Consider the following 19,501-nt stretch of genomic DNA (forward strand, 5'->3'; position numbering starts at 1 on the left):
GGTACATATTTTGAAGGGGACTGAGGCATCATTGTCCTGTGTACGATGTTTCTTATATCTTTTATTGTCTTCAATAAATGTAGCTAGTTTTCATAATACATGGCTGGATACCCACTGGATGGACCTCATATTCACTTACTGCAACTGCTTTCATCTATCTTTTGTCATCTTGTTACATAACTTACAAATAATCTGAGTACTTAGAGTAATTTCTCATCTTTTTCTTATACTTTGCTTTCAACAAGAAATCCATTATCAAAACATTTAGGACTTTTTTGCAAAGGATCCTTAATTCCACTACTGAATATATTTTACAATCAAATAAACACTATAACCTTACTATTATTGTCCAATATGAAAAAATGTTCCAAAATGAGTAGGTCAAAATTAGTTGCATATGTAATGTGTTTGCTTAAATACATTTTGAAAATTATTTTACTTAAACAAATTAAAAGGGAATAGTTCGAGGAGAGGAAAGTCAAATATATCGTTATAACTGATGGATTTTATACTGTGAGTAGTTATGAATAGTCGATGTTAGTTTAGGGGAGTGGTTTCTAAAGTTTGTAGCTGGGCTTTGTATTAAATGTGGTCCACCCAGTTTAGGAGTGCATTGGATGTTCTGTAAAGGTGCTGATAACACAAATGATACCTTCACATAGGTAATCTGTATAACACGATTATGATACCACACTTACTGCCAGGAATATGAAATAGATGGTAGCACTTGGAGTTTTCTAAAACAATATTGTAAGCCCAGTAGAGATTAGTTCTGATTTAACAATAAGTTAAAAAGGACTGAGAAGTTTTAATATAAACTACACTAAATATGAATCACCAGTTCTGTGGCTATACAATGTATTTTTATTATTTTTAGCATTAGTTAAAATGCATTCCAGTTAAGGTAACAGTTCCTATTTTAATATTTATATTTTTAAAAGACTGCATTTTAAGTATATTTTCTAAAATAATATTTTCAAAACAATGTTTTAAATCATTAACACTCTTTTAAAGAGGAGAGAGCTGCATCTCAGTAAGTTTATGTGTCTTGCTTGCTCTTGATGACACTGCTAACAACCTTTCCTCCTTCTGCAATGGATATCACATACAATGACATAAAGTTGCATAAAGTTGCATGGAGTACATTATGTGCTCCGTGATTCAGGAAGAGCACAGGGAACTAGAAGGCATTCAGAGGAGAGTGACTAGAGTCATCAGGGAAGTGAAAGCGCTGGTGAGCGTTCAGGTGGAGAACAGAAGAACCTGGGCAGGGAACTCTTCATGTACCTGCCTTTAACAAGCAGTACAGATTTTTTTTTCTAACACTCTCATTCTTCAATCCCTTTGTTGTCCTGTTTTATCATACTCTCCTAGCTATGCCAATGTCTTTCTGAACATTTCTCTTCTTTCACTTTATTTCTTCCTGTTCTGATATACCTATGGATAGAAATATATGGGATAATTCTAATGAATCTTCAACTTTACTACCTTAGCTCCCTCAAAGACTTCTTTGTCAATAAGGTAGTCCTTCCTCCTATCTGAGAACGTTGGTTTTATCTTTCCTGAAGAATCTCTAATAGTTTCCCCTGAAATAGCTGACTTGCAAAGAAGTGCTGATACTTTCGAGTACTTAATCCCACCACCTCTCATAGTTTCTGGACCTATAATCATATTTAAGCCTCAGTAGGAACCACAAGGTAAATTACAAAGTGTAGCAAGTGAAGAATTGCTACACACACAGAAAAAAATTTGCAAGTTTGTCAATTTATATTGACCAAAATCTGGAGAACATAGAGTAGAATAGAGTCTAAAGGTGTTGAGTCATGATGTAAGTAATGTAATACTGTTTCAGATAAACTTTGTTTTATGGATTCATCAGAATCTGGTACATTGAGTTAGCCTGGATGGCTGGGAACAGCTTTGAAAATTTTACTGCTGTTGATTGAAACTTGGACCCAAAAGGTAACTTAAGTTAAATGAAGTTGAAATGACTGTACTTCATTGATATATTGTAGAGCAAAGTATCCACGGGTCCCAGCTATTCTTCTACTTGGCTATGGGGCTCAGCAGGTCAGATTAGTGCTTGAAGTGTTGTGGAAAATAAGAGTGTTTTATGGATACCCTGGCAGGCTCCTATTGAAGAATCACTGTAAAATGTTTAGGACTTTGGAGTAATTACATTTTGAGACCCAAGTTTCTGTAGTAGATTCTGAATGTGTGAATGTGTGCCAGCAACTTATCATGTGACTAGAGTTGTCCTCATGAAATGTGTGATGTTTGACCCACCAGACCATAAATCTGGGTACCCTCTGCAGCATACCATCATCAAAGGGAAGTGGAATATATGAGATTGGACACCTTTGGCCTCATGAAGAATTAACTATGACCAGTTGACTGAAGCAGTTCAATGAGGAATGGAAAGCAGTTTCAACAAATGATACTGAGACATTTAGATACCAATGTCTAAAAAATATTAATTTAGATCTATAGTTCAAATCATAACAAGTATTAACTCAAAAATGGTTCATTAGAATAAAATATAAAACTTTTAGAGAAAAATTAAGATAGATATTCCTTGCTTTGAATTAAGAAGAGTCTTTAGATACAACACCAAAAGTACAATTTGTAGTGGAAAATAATAAACTGGACTTGATCAAAATTAAAAACTTGGTTCTTTCAAAAGGCACTCATAAGAACATTTTTTAAAAAGCCCTAGACTGGGGAAAATGAATTGTAAACTATTCATCTTAATCAATTCAGGCTACTAAACAGAATACCACTGACTGATATTCTAGAGTCACTTCTAAACAATATAACTTTACCTCTCAAAGTCCTGAAGCCCAAGAAGTTGACTGGTAACTAAGGAGTGTCTACTTCCTGGTTTATAGATGATCATCTTTTCACTGTATCTTCAAGCAAGGGAGCTCTCTGACCTCTTTATGGGAGCGCTAATCTCTTTCCTGAGGCCTCCATCCTCATGACCTAATCAACTTTCAAGGGCCCCACCTCTAAATACCATCACTTTGGGGGTTCACCCTGAGTATGTGAATGGGGGTGGCACATGAATATTAGTCTATAGAACAGGTATCTTAGGTTTCTGGACAGATTCTGTCTGTTAAAGATATGAGCAAATTGCCCGTAGGTAAAAAATACTGACATCTTTCACAATCTTGACAAAGGCTGCTTAAGAAACAATTGAAACAATTTATTGAATTAGCCACACCTTCCCAAATAACTTCTAATTCCATGTGTGAAGGGAATGTTTTCCATTTATATTTCTAGAGTCTAAATTCAATCTGAAATATCAACAAGAACTATTCATACTTGTCTGGCCTTATTAAAAAGTTAGCATAATAACTATTTTATAAAAATGCTTAAACAATAAATAAAACTTTGGCACAATCTAAAAATATCTTGCCATTATATCACCGAACTGATAAAGTTGATTGTCATGTCAGAATATAAGATGAACAATTAGCACATATGCAAGTGTTTGACAGCATAGCCTTACATTATTACGTGGCATTTTCATATTTATGATTTACCCACTACATATATGAGAAAGATGAAACATAATAATGGGTAAGCTGAGACCCATCTAATAAAAATATGTTAAGCTAATCTTTTTTTTCCTCAATAAATTAATCTCAAAGGTTGCAGATCTTTCCATTGTGGTTATTAGCTCTAATTGATTTAAAAAAACCCCAACACTGCTATTTGGTACAATCTTTCCACCTTTACAAGATAAAATGACTTAGTGGACATTGAATTTATTTCAAGCTCAGTGTGTGTTTTAGAGGTGAGACAATTTCACAATCATTCCTGATTGGCTTCTTTGTGACAGAACTCCGAGTGAAATCAATGCCGAATGACCAGAAAGCTTACACCAAGCCGGCACAGCAATCTAGTGGGCCGACAAGGGGACAGCGTGTGTTCTTTCAGGCTTGTCCTCGCCAGCTGTGTGGAAGCGCGTGTCCTGTGGCTTGCTGTTATCCTCGGAACCTTTTAAAAGTGTGAATACAGGACTACAATGAGTTGAAAACTTCTACTTGAACTGATGGCTAGAAACTTGCCTCTCTTAAATTTGGGTCAGATTTCTTCCAGCTTTCAAAAAAAGCAAATTGACCAAAGATATTTTATTCTGTCCACACCACACTGTTAATGCTTAAGGTGAGTTGGATTTTCAATATGGGTCATATTTAAATATTGTTTTCCATATGAATACAGAATCAGTTTTAGCATAGAAGATAAAATATGTTGGGGCTATCGACAGAATTTCATTTCATGATCTATTTACTTGAAATTCCAAAATATGTTCTCCACTACTCATGCCTAACAGAGGTAAATAACAGCAAAATGAAAAGGAGGAAGCAGACTACTACATTGAGAAACTGTTAAACTTTGATAGCCTTACACACCTAATAGAGTATTAATACATCTCCTAGAGTACATATACTATGTCTAGACTACACATATTATCATTATTTTACTCATTGTAAGGAAAGACTGACACTGCATTGCAGAAAGGTAATTCCAGTCATGCATATTTTGTGTGTGGCATCCCAATATGCTGACAAATGGTTGTATACAACCATCATTTATAAATGCACATGTCTTAGTGGCAAATGGAACATGGGGAAATAAAAGTAAGCATAATTTGCCTTATGAAAACTTGGCAAAAAAGGAAAAACTTAATATACATTTTGATTATGATCATCTTCATAATCAAGTGGTTTCTAGTGACAGCTTTAGCATTTAAATCATGTAATTTATTTTTATGGAAAATGATACTCTGGTGATATTCTTATATCTAATTCCCTGTCAAAAAAGAAAACACAATCAAATAATACTATAGTTACCTATTAAGTTAATTTATTAGACGTTCCTTTGAGAAATCTATATTATAACATTTATCGTAACAGTGTCATAGTTAAAAATGAGACTGAAGCAAATGTTTTAAAAAAGGAGTTTATTTTTCCCTTTTAAAAATCATTGCATAAATAAAATCTTAAAAAAAAAACCTGGCTGGTGTAGCTCAGTGGATTGAATCTGAGCTGCAAACCAAAGCATTGCAGGTTTGATTCCCAGGCAGGGCACATGCCTGGGTTGCAGGCCACAGTCCCCAGCAACCACACATTGATGTTTTTCTCTCTCTCTCTTTCTCCCTCCCTTCCCTCTCTAAAAATAAATAAATAAAATCTTTAAAAAAAAATCATTGCAATCTGCTCTGGCTGGTGTGGCTCAGTGGATTGAGTGCAGGCCTGAGAACCAAAGGGTCACAGGTTCAATTCCCAGTCTAGGGCACATGCCTTGGTTGCAGGCCAGGACCTCAGTAGGGGGCACGCGAGAGGCAACCACATATTAATGTTTCTCTCCCTCTTTCTCTCTCTCTTCCCTTCTCTAAAAATAAATAAAATCTTTAAAAAATTCGAACATAAATCTGAAACAGCTATATTCTAAAAGCAAAAAAAAAAAATGAAATTAAATTAAAAAGTCACTGCAACTTCTGGTCTTTTAGGGCTCTTCCTAAAGAATGACTTGATGAAAATTAGTGGAATTTGAATTTGTTTTGTAAGTTCTCTTACCCCATGAAACCAGTTAAAGTGGTTAAGTGTGTGTGTTTTCAGGCTATCTCTTTGAATTGTAGTCAAAGAGATAGACTGTATGAAGATGAGAAGATAATGCCAGCATCACCCCTCTTTAGGATATTCTGACCCTGACTAAGGACAAGTGTCTATTTCCTCCATGAACCTACAAATAAAGGTCCAGGAGCAGCTAACTTGTTACCGGCAAAGGTCATCATTAATGATAAAAACCACTTCCAAAATGCTTTTTAAGGAACAATTCAGAAAAAAGGTGGTCATTTTGTAAAGTACAGAGTTTTGGGCCATTTTGTGTACTATAATTTGATCCAAGCATGTGAGATACACTGCCCATGCTCTTCAAAAGCTGTGTAAAGATTTATGTTAATTATATAAAATAATATCATTGAATAGCATCTGTATCAACACTATATATAATATGTATTATTTATACTATGCAGGACTCAAATTTTAAAATAAAATGATATATCAAAATATCAAATGTAGGAGAGAGAGTGGGTAGTTCCCTAGGGCTACCATCATACATTATCACAAACTCAGGGCTGAAAACAACAGAAACTTATTTTTTCACAGTCCTGGGGCCCAGAAGTCTCAAGGTGTGGGTTGTACTGGTTCTTTCCCGAGGCTCTGAGAATCTATTCCATGCCTCGCTCCTTGTTTCTTATGACTGACAGTGTCTGCCTCTGTCTTCATATGACCTTTCTCTCTGTGCTTCTCCCTGTCTTTTTTTCTGTCTTTTATGAGGGCACTATCATTGGATTTAGGATCTAGAGATAATTAACTTAATTCCACCTGCAGATACTCTATGCACAAATAAGGTCGCATGTACAGGGATTGAAACTTGGAAATATCATTTTGGAGCCACTATGCAACTCACTAAAGCAGCACACAGGGAAAAATCAGACTTTATAATAGCAAGTAAATTGTCAGAATGGGCTCACAAGACTGAATGTTTGTATCTAAATGCCTATACTCAGTGAAATGCCTGCATCGTTTTAGACCTCTGTCAAAGCAGTTTTCTTTTGGTTCTTTATGATCCTGAATTCATCTTCAGAATTTAATAAGGTGTATTTAATAATATTGTTAATATTGTTGTTTTTCCATTGTTCATTACTGCTTTGTCATTAAACAATGCTATAATATAAAATTATTATTTATATTGTGCTTAATGCATTCCTGTAACTATGCTAAGTGATATAAACATGTAAAGTACATCCTATTGAATATTTTTAAATACCTTTGTTACAGATATCAGTGCTAAAGAACAGAGAGGAACAATAACTTGTCCAAGATTAGACAGTTACTAATTGTGCACCAGGGTTTAATTCATGGTCTGACCTGAATCTGAGAGTAACCACTGTGCTATATGAGACACTTTGTGTTCCCTTCAGTAGCATGAATCTCAAAGGCAAATATAAATGATAATTCTGGGCTTGAATCTGATTGTCGACATCACAAGCCCCTTGCGACCTTTGGGGCTCACTAAATTCCGGTCAAGTACCACTGCTCTGCATTCAGCTGCTGTTGGTTGACTTGTTAAAGGAGAATTGGAACAAATAATATAACTACAGGTCTTTGCACCTGATTTGCATTGTTCTGATCTTTTATGATCAATGAGAAAATCCTGAGAGATATCAATTAGAAAAAATGTGAATATCATTATGGTATTTACTATAAAAATACTGTTATAGATACTGCTCACTGTATGTCAGTGCACCTCATTTATGAGGAATCAAGGTGGGGGGATCCTGTAGTCCCACTCTCTCCATGTCTCATTATTAAAAAATCCTATCTATTACCCCTGGCTAGCGTAGCTCAGTGGATTGAGCGCGGGCTGGGAACCAAAGTGTCCCAGGTTTGATTCCCAGCCAGGGTACATTCCGGGGTTGCAGGCCATAACCCCCAGCAACCGCACATTGATGTTTCTCTCTCTCTCTCTCTCTCTCTCTCCCTCCCTCCCTTCTCTCCCTAAAAATAAATAAAATCTTTAAAAAAAAAAAGTAAAACTTAAAAAAAAAATCCTATCTATTGAACAATGGATAATGCATATCTTATATTTTCTTTCCTATCTAGAACTCTAACTCCAAATATTTATGTGTGGCGGACTCTGGCCAGCAGAGTCCACCTGTTGTTGCTGAAAGAGAAAATAAATGCACAGGTGACAGCAATCCTGTGGAGAAAAAGGGAATGGCATGGCTACTCTCTCAAGGGGAGAGTGTCTATGAATGCCTTGACCTCTCCCTCCAGAGGAGAGCACCTCAATCCTTGCCTAGACAGGCTTTTATTGTTTTTCTTGGGCCATACATCAAGGAAAGATTCATTATCTATTACATAGAATATTATTGTCTACATTTTTGGGTACAGTCAAGAAAATGAAAATAATGTGCAGAGGGGAATGGTGGCGAGCTGATTAGCTCTGTCCTTGGGAGAATTCACACAGGCTTTGGAAATTACCTTGAAGATAGACAATACACATTTGCTGCTTTAGACCAGCGTAATGGAGTTTTAGCAAGAGCAAGCTGTAACAGTCTATATGTATTTTCTAGGCCTGATTCCCACGGGAAAACTCGGTTTGAAGGTCTGGCTCCTGCCCACCACTTCGCTTCTGCAGGTTTTCCATGCAGAGCTGAGTCACATTTGCCAGAGTAAAACCAACCAGTCCCCTACATTTATATTTCTCATTAATATTACCTCTGATTTCATCATTTTTGGCCCTTAATTTTTGTTTATGCTATTTACCTTGATTTGTTCAGACACATTTTTTCTTTGCCTAGTTTTCAATGTCAGCCTTAGACCAACACAAGAGGGGCACGTGTCCTAGGTCCTAATTTTGCAGGGCTCTGTTAGGAATGACACCCCTAAATACCTCTGTCTAAATCATGCTCAGGAGGAAGGATCATAGAATAAAGGGGATGTGAAGAGTCATGCTTCACATTCTCCTTTTAAGCACTATCCCACTTACCTGGAACTAGGGAATTTCTTTCCCAGTGATCTCAAGTCCACTTCCACGGCCTGTGCAGACCTTTTCCTTGAGTCCACTTCATGCAATGCACACAGTCTGCAACAAATATGTGTATCATTAGACCCAAGGTGCTGAAGAAGAGAAGATTCTTGCAGAGGCCTGGGCAGAGCCTGGACATGAGGTTTAGGGTGTCTACCAGTATATGTGTAAGATCTCCTTTGGTGCAGAATACTGCCAGCAGTAGAAAAAGAAGAGGAATATATTGGCCAAGGGTCAGCTGTGTAGTTCTCTGCGTGCCACAATATTTAGAATTGGAATGTTGAGCAATCTAAGTGTGCTATTTGAGTGGGTTCTTTGTTTAGTTCACAACTTAAATATTAGTGAATATATATATTGGCTTCCTTTTGTACTAGTCTCAAATGTTAAGGAGAAGCATTCTTCTTGGTGTGTGCATACTTTTGTAAACTTCCCTACTCCTCTATAGAATAAGTAAATTTATAAATCACCAAGATCACAAAGTTATTCTGAGGAATGTTTTGGTCTCTTTTAAGAAAGACTTTATTTAAATGTATAGCTAACTGAAGTGACGTTCCATAAATCAATTTCACTTTTCAATCATGCATTTCTCAGTAATTATTTGATTCTTAAACTCAAAAACAAGAATGGTTATAAATCTATTAATGTTATGTGTCATTGTATTATCAGTTTATCTAACTATACCTTTATCATCTTTTCATCATACATTTATCAATAAATTAATAAATGACAAGATACATTTTTATCTTCCTGAGAGTGTATAAATTCAGAATATTGCTTTATCAATAATTTTCAAAATGAAAGTTTGAGCCACACCTGTTTATTTTTTAACCCAATAATCTGAAGAGACCAACACAGAACAAGCAGGAACTGATGGCCCTGTTCCGGAGCTGAGCGCCGTCCCTGACCCAGAGCCCTGAATGATCAGTGTCGGAGCGAGTTTCGCTTCTTTCCCTTCTGCTTTAATGAGCTATTTTAGAATTGTGTATTTTTTCCTGATTCCACAGAGTCTTGCCAGGTGTCGAGTTCAACATTTTTAACTGAATTTATTGGGTGACATTGGTTTGCAAAACCATGAAGGTTTCAAATGTACAGCTCAATAATACTTCATCTGTAAATGAATCTTGAGCCCATCAAAAAGCCCCAGTAAGTGAGATTAGTGAAAGACTTAATGGTTTTTCTTGGAAAAGAATATTAATTGTTTCTTTTTTTCCTCCAAGAGTTATTTGCAAATAAAAAAAATGCAACACATTTAGATGGATTATGCCATATTTCTTATAATTCTAAAATCAGGTGTGAAAATACTCAATATATAACTATTAATTAAATAATCAAGTATAAATTATATTACAAGTACAGTATATAAAAGAAATTAGAAAAGTAACTAACAAGTGTCTAAATTATTAAATGATTTAGTCATCAGTTCTCTTCTACAGGAGGATTAAAATACTATGTTATGCCTAGCAGACAAATCTTATTGATTTGAACAGTAATGAATCAAAATGAAAGAAAATCTATATAAGATTTTGTTATATAAATAAAGGAGAAATATGGTGTGTTAAATTTAATAGAATAGACATGCATTTAAAATGCTTTAGAATTATGTATTTGTATATACATATTTGTATATACATAATTTGTGTGTAAATCCATATACACACAAATGTACTATATATATGTTTGCATACATCATAAGCATACAGACATATAAAATTATAGTAAAGTCAATCTCACTATTGAAAAGAACTGTGAAGGTAAGACAATTCTATTGTTATTTAATATTTGAATCCACTTTCATGATTTCTAGTCTTTTTGCAAGTAACTTTATATTTTATTTAGTTACATAATCAACATGGAAAAAGGACAATGTTTAAAAATATATTATCAATTAATAAGCGATTTACTAAATTTGCTAATGAATTTTGTAGAATATAAGACAGAATGTAATTTTTAACAAAATTTAACCCATACGAAAAGAGCATATGGAGGTGACAATTTTATATGTATAACTTTACTTTTAAGTCTTAGTAACCATAATGCAACTATTTATAATGTACATAACACAAGCTCTGTAAAATTATTTGTACTATGTCCATTCAATTAATTCACTTACTCATTTAGCTATATATTTGCTAAGTGACTTAATTAAAGTTCTATAAATATTGCTATGAATATGTACATATATGTATATATGTATATAATTAACATGTATTTAAATAAAATATAGTTAAAGTCACATACACATATAATTAACAAGGATGAAGATAATAGCTGAAGCAGTCATAAAAGTTAGTAAAATTCTTAGATAAAATTCTTCACTTTATAGATGCTTAAACAACTTTATGTAAATATCATTATCCATTTTTTACAAACTTTAATGATCACAAATACTAAAATGACACATTCAGGACACAATAGTTTATATAAAATTTATGATCTAGTAATTTAAATAATAAGGGAATTTCAGATCTACATGTAACAAATTATGCTACGACAACTTCAAAATACAATCATTATCAGTGTTCACTGCTCAGTATGCATTTCAATATAAGCACATGTTGGGTTTACAAAAGAAAATTATTCTTGTCATATTGTTGCCTTTAATGAAATCTGGCAAAACATTTGGTTAAATTGCCAATTTTTCTCAGAGTACGTATTTCAAATTATTAATTTATGAGCAGAAAAACTAAATGTGTTTTGAAACAAGGCCTTTGCAGTATTATGAATCACTCTTCTCTTATGGCTCTCAGAACTCAAAATTACACAATTTTATATAAATATTACTTGCACAATTGATTGTACTAAGGAGGTAAAATCTGAATAAAATGTTGAGCTAAAGCTATAAAATATAATGTTATAATGTTTACTTTTTCTACTTATTTATAAAGTTGTTTATGTTCCACTTTTCTTCAAGAAATAACTTAATATAATGTTGGTGATACAAAACATAAATGAGAATTGTTTGAATAAACAAAAAGTGAACAAGGCAGCATATTAAATGGTTTGAAGAATAAAATAGCGTTACAAAATGCACATGCAAAAGTCTTATACAGTTGTCAAGGATAAGCTTCAATGCAGTCCTTAGCTTTCTAGCAGCAAAACAGGAATAAGAAACCTGGTCTGTGTAATAATATATATATTCCATAAGATCAAAGCAAACCTACTCACTCAGGAGAAATAGAAGCAATTTTAATTAAAAAATAAAAACAACAAGGTATTCAAAGGAAATATCCCCTATTGCATCCTAGCTCCAAATATATGACTGATTTTTTAATGACAAAGAATTTATACAAATGCATAATTCAATCACTGTGATTAGAGGAGAAATCAGATAAATATGGCAAATGCAATTACTTTTGTGAATATCTGAACTATTGAAAAAAATTTCAGATTATGTGGAAGAACTGATAAAAGGAATAGCCTTGAAGAAATACTCTACAAATAGACTTTTCTCAGAAGGGCCTTTGATAGATAGATATTGGGCAGGAGGGAATTTAAGATTGTATTCCCTGGCAAGTAATTGAAATAAAGCAATTCTTTGCTGCCAGATAAATATTGACCTATATTGGCTAACACAGTCAACTCGAAATAGAGTTGACCTTCTCTTGTCGAAAATGAATAGTCTATCTAGGATGTGTACCTGAACGAAAGGCTATCTAACTTCAGTGCAGTTGGTTCTTGAATGAGTGTTGTAGACAGGGTAAGATCTCCTGAACATGGCTTCTAATCCTCTGCATTGTGCAGAAGAGTGGGACACTGAGGATTCAAACTCTCTTACAGATAGCGTACTCACAACTCTTTCAACAGGAGATGTTTTAAGTCAAGTGTATTCATGAAGGTACTCCATCCATTAATACAATAAAATAATTAAAATAAAATAAAAGTGTCCACAGAGCATTTGACATTGAAAAATCTTCTTATAATAAAACTTCATTTATGTAATATAAAATATTGCACATGTTATATCAAGAAATTTATGTACACCTAATTGCCACAGAGGACCATTAAATGGAAATAGTTAACAACAAGGTATTCAAAGGAAATATGGTAGTTGTCTAAAAAGGTTATTAGGAACTTCAGACTTACAGCAACTTATTTGCTGTCTTACTAAATAGTAATAATAAAATAGATCATAGGTTCATGTTAAATGTATTTCTTGAGTCCTTAAAATATTTCAAATGAAATATCAGATATTTATGTTTTCCTTATAGATTTAATACATGGAGACCATATATATTTAAAATAATGGTACTGAATCACTTAGAATATCCTTCTTTAAAGCTGAGATTAGAGGTTATCCTATATTCTATATCACATAGAATGTGTCCATTACTCTCTCAAGAGCATATTTGGTGGATCGATCTTTTCCTATGGTATGAACATTTTGAGTAAGAATCAATCAATAATGATAAAACAAGAGAGCAGGAGCAAATCTTAGCCAACATAACTTAGTTCAATTCAAAATATTAATCTGGGTGTATCCAGAAATATTCCTTCTAAAGTTAAAAGGAATAAATTCTGTGGAAAAAAAATGAGTAATAAGAAAACCCCATCTACTGATAGGAAGCATTAAATAAAGTTGATTTAGTTTCTGGTGAGAACTCTTGCAATTTGTGATGCCTTCCTTCTTCCTGGAGGAAAGAAGGGTCAGGGGAGAGTTCTCCGCTTTCCCTTTGTAAAAGTGTTAACCCCATCATGGGGGTACCACCCTCAGGACTTCATCTAAACCTAATTACCTTCCAGAGGCTCACCCCTTAACATGGTAACATTGGGGATCAGCGTTTCAAGTAATGGATTTGGGAGCATATAAACATTTAGTTTTTAGAAATATTTAAACAGCATGTCATAAATACATGTATTTATAGTGCATTCAGAAACTGCAAAAATAGATGGTGTTGAAGATCATGTTGAAGATTTATCAAAACTGAAAATATGCTTTAATATAAACAAGACTAAAAGTATTCAAAATATTTAAAACCTTATAAAATATCTCCTTTAATTAAAATAGAATTAAGCTCTAAATCCAATGCTATACAATCACTACATTTTTAAACTACCATGAGGTCAAAGAAAAAATCTCAAGAATATTTTTAAAATGTAATAACTAAGTAATAGTAAAAAAAAATACAAGACATTAAACTTTCCAAAACATATGTAGGGTCAACAAGGCCAAATTTAGTCTGTGAAAATATTAATAAAATAATAAATTCCAACAAAACAATGGAAGAAAATAAAACATAAATTGGATTAAAATATGAATCTATATGTGCAAAAATCTCTGCAAACTCTTATGTATCAAAAACAAGAAGACAAATCATCAAATTATAAAAATCAGTGAAGGATTAGACAAATCTCTGAAGAAGATATGTAAATGGCTAATACACATTTGGAAAGATGTTCAATGTCATCAGTCCTAGGACTGATGCAAACCAGAAGCACTAGGATGACAATCATCATCACAACAGGGGTGTGTATGATGCGTGTGTATTTTAATCGGTGCTCTGATTTTAAAATGTCTTATCTAAAAGGAATAAGACAACTACTTGAGGAAGAACAAATTAGAAGAATAACATGACCTGATACCAAAAATTATTATGATGCTAATATAGATTTGACATAATATAGACAAAAATATAATTAATGAAACAGAACAGACAGTTCAGAGCTATGTCTTTCATATATGCTCAGTTCATTTATGACAAGTAACATAATATAATCAGCGAAGGTTAGCTTTTGCAATAAAAGATGTGAGAACAACTGAATACATAATTGGAAAAAATTGACACTTGACCCCTACCTCAATCCCTAAATAAAAGTTGATTTAATATATGCTTTATTTCTCAACATGAAAAGTGAAACGCTAAAGATAATTGATATTAATGTTGAAAAATATTGCTATGACTTTCCAATGAGTGACCATTTTGAAAACCGGACGCAAAATGTCTCTAGTCATAATATAGAAGGCTAGTGGATTGGATTACACTAAATTAAGAATATTTCTCAGCCCTGGCTGGCATAGCTCAGTGGATTGCGTGCAGGCTGTGAACCAAAGTGTCACAGGTTAGATTCCCAGTCAGGGTACATGTCTGGGTTGCAGGCCATGACCCCCAGTATCTGCACATCAATGTCTCTCTCTCTCTCTCTCTCTCTCTCTCTCTCTCTCTCTCTCTCTCTCTCTCTCTCTCTCTCCCTCCCTTCCCTCTATAAAAATAAATAAATAAAATAAAAAAGAATATTTCTCAATGTAAAGGAATCATCAGGAGAGTAAAATGTACATATTGGTATTGGAGAACATATTTGATACACATGCAATCAATAAACTTGTAATATCATGAGTATATACGAGACTTCAAGTCAGAACAAAAAGACAAGTGAATAATAAGATGTGAGAGAAAAAAGAAAAATTTTACTGAATACTTGAAAATGGTAATCAAATAATGGATAAAGAAATAGCATGCTACTCATCTTAATTTACCTATAAGGTAGAGCAAAGCCAAGCCAAAGTGAAATGCTCCTATCAGAATGGCTAATACTTAAAAAAAAAAATGGACAGCCACAATCTTTGAAGGAGTAGATAACAGAAAGTATTATTACAAACAGGAGATGGAAGCCTACATAATGATTAAAAGCAATTTAGAAAATTCTTTGGAAATAAATATTAAAGTTGAATGCATATGCATTCTAAGACCTAGCTGTTTCACTCTTAGAAATATACTTAACAAGTAATGTAAGATATATATACTCATATATGTACTTTAGTGACCTTGGCATCTTCATTTTTAAAAAAACAAAACCTAGAAACATCTCAATGTCTATTATTAGGTTAATAGATAAATTGTTGTATAGCCAAGCAATTGATATCCAGCAACTAAAATGAGCTAATAAAAAACAATGTAACATAAAATCAGCTAGACACACAAAAGTATACACTGTATGACTTTATATAAAATACACATGGCAGAAGTAATCTGAGATGATGGAAATTAAAAATGTTGTTATTGGGATTCTAAGTAGTGTTAGAGAAGCTTTCAAGTGTTTCTGTGATAATATCTTAATATTTGGTCCTGGTAATGTTCTAATATTTTATCTAGGTAATAGCAATGCAGGCATTTTCATTTTGTGAAAATTCATCAGTCTGTATATATGAGATATATATGCTTTCTAATGCATATATTAGTTCAATCAAAAGTGTACCTGTAAGTCAAATTCTTGCTATATATCTCTGGAGTCCTATTTGTGTCTTCTCTTTAGGATCTAAAACAGTGGAAAATTTCACAAAAACTGCAATTTAATTATACAATAATAACTTTAATCATTCTTAATCTATGATTTAGCCATCACATAATAAAAATGAAATGTTAGAACATAAGTAAAGTTAGATATGTATACTGAATGTATATAAAATGGAAACCTATTATTAATTTATTTATTCAATTTCAGCTTTAAATAAAAAAAGCTAATTAACAAAGTGAAACAATTCTTATTAAAATGCCCTTTGAATTGTCAAAAATACATATTACTTTATTTTCAACTGCAGATGTACTCACATTCTCATAAATGAAATCATCCATCTTTAAGCAAACTGAAATTACTTTTGTTTTAATTATTGTATATGTAACCAATTTTTGTGAGGCCCTATTTGTTCACATTAACAGTAGTAGACATTTTATAGACAAGTAAATTTCTTGGAGTGTTGAATATATTTTGAAATGGAAACTTTCAATCATCCATGAAATTAAACAATACTTTAGGAAGTAAAAAACTTTTTAATTATATATTCTGTCTTCTCATCTTAGATTCTTTGTTTACATTTCCATGTCAAACTAAAAAGTGTCTTATTCGTAAACAAAGAGCTAGGAAGTATTTTTCTCATGCAAATTTCCCAGTAACCTGAACAGCCTCTACTTGTAGTGCCTGTGGTTTGACTCTTCCAGTGAGAACGTCCTGCAGCATAATTTTGCTGGCTTGTTTGTTCTTATCACATCTTATGATTCGGCTGTTCTTCAAATTCTATATTTAGCAGAAGTTGAACTGTTTGTGGAAGAATGAAAGAAAGAAAGGAAAGAAGAAGGGAAGGATGGGGAGAGGGAAGGAAGGAAAGAAGTTCCAGGGAAGTAAGGGAAGAAGAAATCAGAGAATGACATTCATTCCTTGACAATAATAATAAAACATGCTATTCACCTACTTTCTTGCCTACCATCTTGCTCCTGAGGTAACTGTACCATTCATTTGCACTTTTCTGATGTTTAGATCTGTTTTGATAATATTGTTTGTTTATTCTTTTTGTTTCATTTAAACATTTGCTTATTATTAGGCAGAAGACCTGAACAGACACTTCTCCAAAGAGGACATACAGGGGGCCCAGAGACATATGAAAGATGCTAAACATCACTAGCCATCAGAGAGATGCAAATTAAAACCACAATGAAATACCACTTCACACTGGTCAGTGTGGTATGATAAATGAATCAACAAGGAACAAGTTCTGGAGAGGATGTGGAGAAAAGGGAACCCTAGTTTACTTTTGGTGGGAATGCAGACTGGAGCTGCCACTGTGGAAAACAGTATGGAATTCCTTAAAGAACTTAAAATGGAGCTGCCTTTTGACCCAGCAGTTCTACTGCAGCAATTACACCCTAAGAATCTCGAAACACCAATTCAAAAGAACCTATGTACCCCAATGTTCATAACAGCACAATTTACAATAGCCAAGTGCTGGAAACAGCCTAAGTTCCCATCAGTAAATGAGTGGATCAAAAAACTGTGGTACATTTACACATGGGATATTATGGAGCAGAAAGATAGAAAAAGCTCCTACCCTTCCTGACAACATGGATGGAACTGGAGAGCATTATGCTAAGTGAAATAAGCCAGGCAGTGAAAGAGAAATACCATATGATCTCACCTATAAGTGGAACCTAGTCAACAAAACAAACAAACAAACAAGCAAAATAGAACCAGAGGAATGGAAATAGAGAACCAATAGTGACCAAAGGGGGGGCATAATGAGGGAAAGAAGGGGAAGTGTCCTCAAGGAACATGCATAAAGAAAGGACCCAGTGACAAAGACAACAGGGTGGGGAGTAGGTTTCAATGTGGGAGGTGGAAGAGGGTGGGGAAGGAGGAGGGTAATGGGGGGAAGTGGGTACAATTGTAATTGAACATCAATAAAAAAGATAAAAGAAACATTTACTTATTAATTATAAATATTTTGTGGGAACTAACATAAGCATAGGGCAGAAAATCTGGATAAAACCAGTCTGTAATATTCAATACAAAAAATTTGGCATGTAATATACTATAAATAGAACCAGTTCTGGCTCTCCCTAGCTAGTCATTACATTTTCTTTAACCTCTCTGGTAAGTATAAATTCACCCAATTCTTTTATTTGCATTTTAAGCTTGTACCCTATGCTCCAAGGTCCCACAAGAAATATATTGTGCTGGGGACCATATTTGAAAAGTTGTAAGTACAGATAATATTGCTTTAGTTCTATAAAATAGTCCGATAAAATGTATAAATTAGAAAATTTTACATGATCTTTTCTCAATCCTAATATACCCTCTCATATGAAAAGAAGGATGTATGTGAACTGTCTGCTTTGCAGAGTAAGGCAGAAATATCTAAAATTGTTTTGAATATTCAAAACATTAATGGCATATCTGCAGACACTCTTCTGTAATTCTTTTTTAGAACAAATTTTATTAATAATTTTGCCCTGGCTAGTGTGGCTCAGTGGATTGAGTGCCAGCCTGTGAACCAAAGGGTCACTGGTTCGATTCCCAGTCAGGGCAACTGCCCGGATAGCAAGCCTGGTCCCTGAGAGAGGGCCTGAGAGAGGCAACCGCGCATTGATGCTTCTCTCCCCCTCATTCTCCCTTCTTCTCTCTCTCTCTAAAAATAAATAAATAAAATACTTCAAAAAAGAATTTCAAATAAGTTAAATGTATATGTTGTTTTCAATCCAAAATATTCAGAGTTATAAAATAATGCTAAGATCTTGACCTAGCTTTCAGACAGACTACTTTGAAATTAGGGATTAGATCCCCAGGATTAGGGGTAGGATTTCTGTCTGGATATGAGACAGAATTAGAAAGATTAGTAGATTTTGTTGTGACTAGACATAAATATTTAAGAGGAAATAGAATCATAATTACAATGCCAGTAAGACATTTGGCCTAAGTAAATTCATATTATGAATGCATATAAATGATATTTAATTGTTTAGTAGGCAAAGGGAATGGGGTGTGCAGAAAAATGAAAGGTGGAGAAGAGCATGCACTGAGGTTTCCATTAGCCAGCTATTAGGCAAGTCATACAAGGAAAGTCTGAGAAGAGAGACTGTTCAGAGCTTAGATGAAATGGTAATGGGCCTTAAATGAGGGAATTTTTTTATTTGGTTCAAAACAATTTCAGGAATAACAAAATTAGATTTTTTTCATGAGATTGTCTGAGAAATACCTGAAAAGACAAAATTCAAATAATATTATGTTTCTAAGTAATAATTAGATAGGAAAATGGGTTAACTCAGAACTTTAAGGCTCTGGTTTAATGGATTTGTTTTGCTTTAAAAATTGCATATTTAAAGGAGCTGTGTTTTTAATTAAGATCATTTAATTGCAATAGATATAATAGTTACAAAAACAACAATGATAACTGGTTTATTGATGGTTAATATAGAGAATAGAATTTTTGTTTTCTGTAAATTCATAAATACACATTTTTTAAAGATTCTATAAGTTGATTAAATGAAATTTTATGATATACATTTTGTGAAAACATCTTTTAAAATTATGGAGCACTGTTTCTACTAAGTTATCTTTTTAAAAATAATTTATTTATTTATTTTTAGACAGAGGGGAAGGGAGGGAGAAAGAGGGGGAGAAAAACATCAATGTG

The sequence above is a fragment of the Phyllostomus hastatus genome, unplaced genomic scaffold (assembly GCF_019186645.2).
Source record: "Phyllostomus hastatus isolate PE091 unplaced genomic scaffold, TTU_PhHast_1.1 phas_contig_58, whole genome shotgun sequence".
Classification (NCBI taxonomy): domain Eukaryota; kingdom Metazoa; phylum Chordata; class Mammalia; order Chiroptera; family Phyllostomidae; genus Phyllostomus; species Phyllostomus hastatus.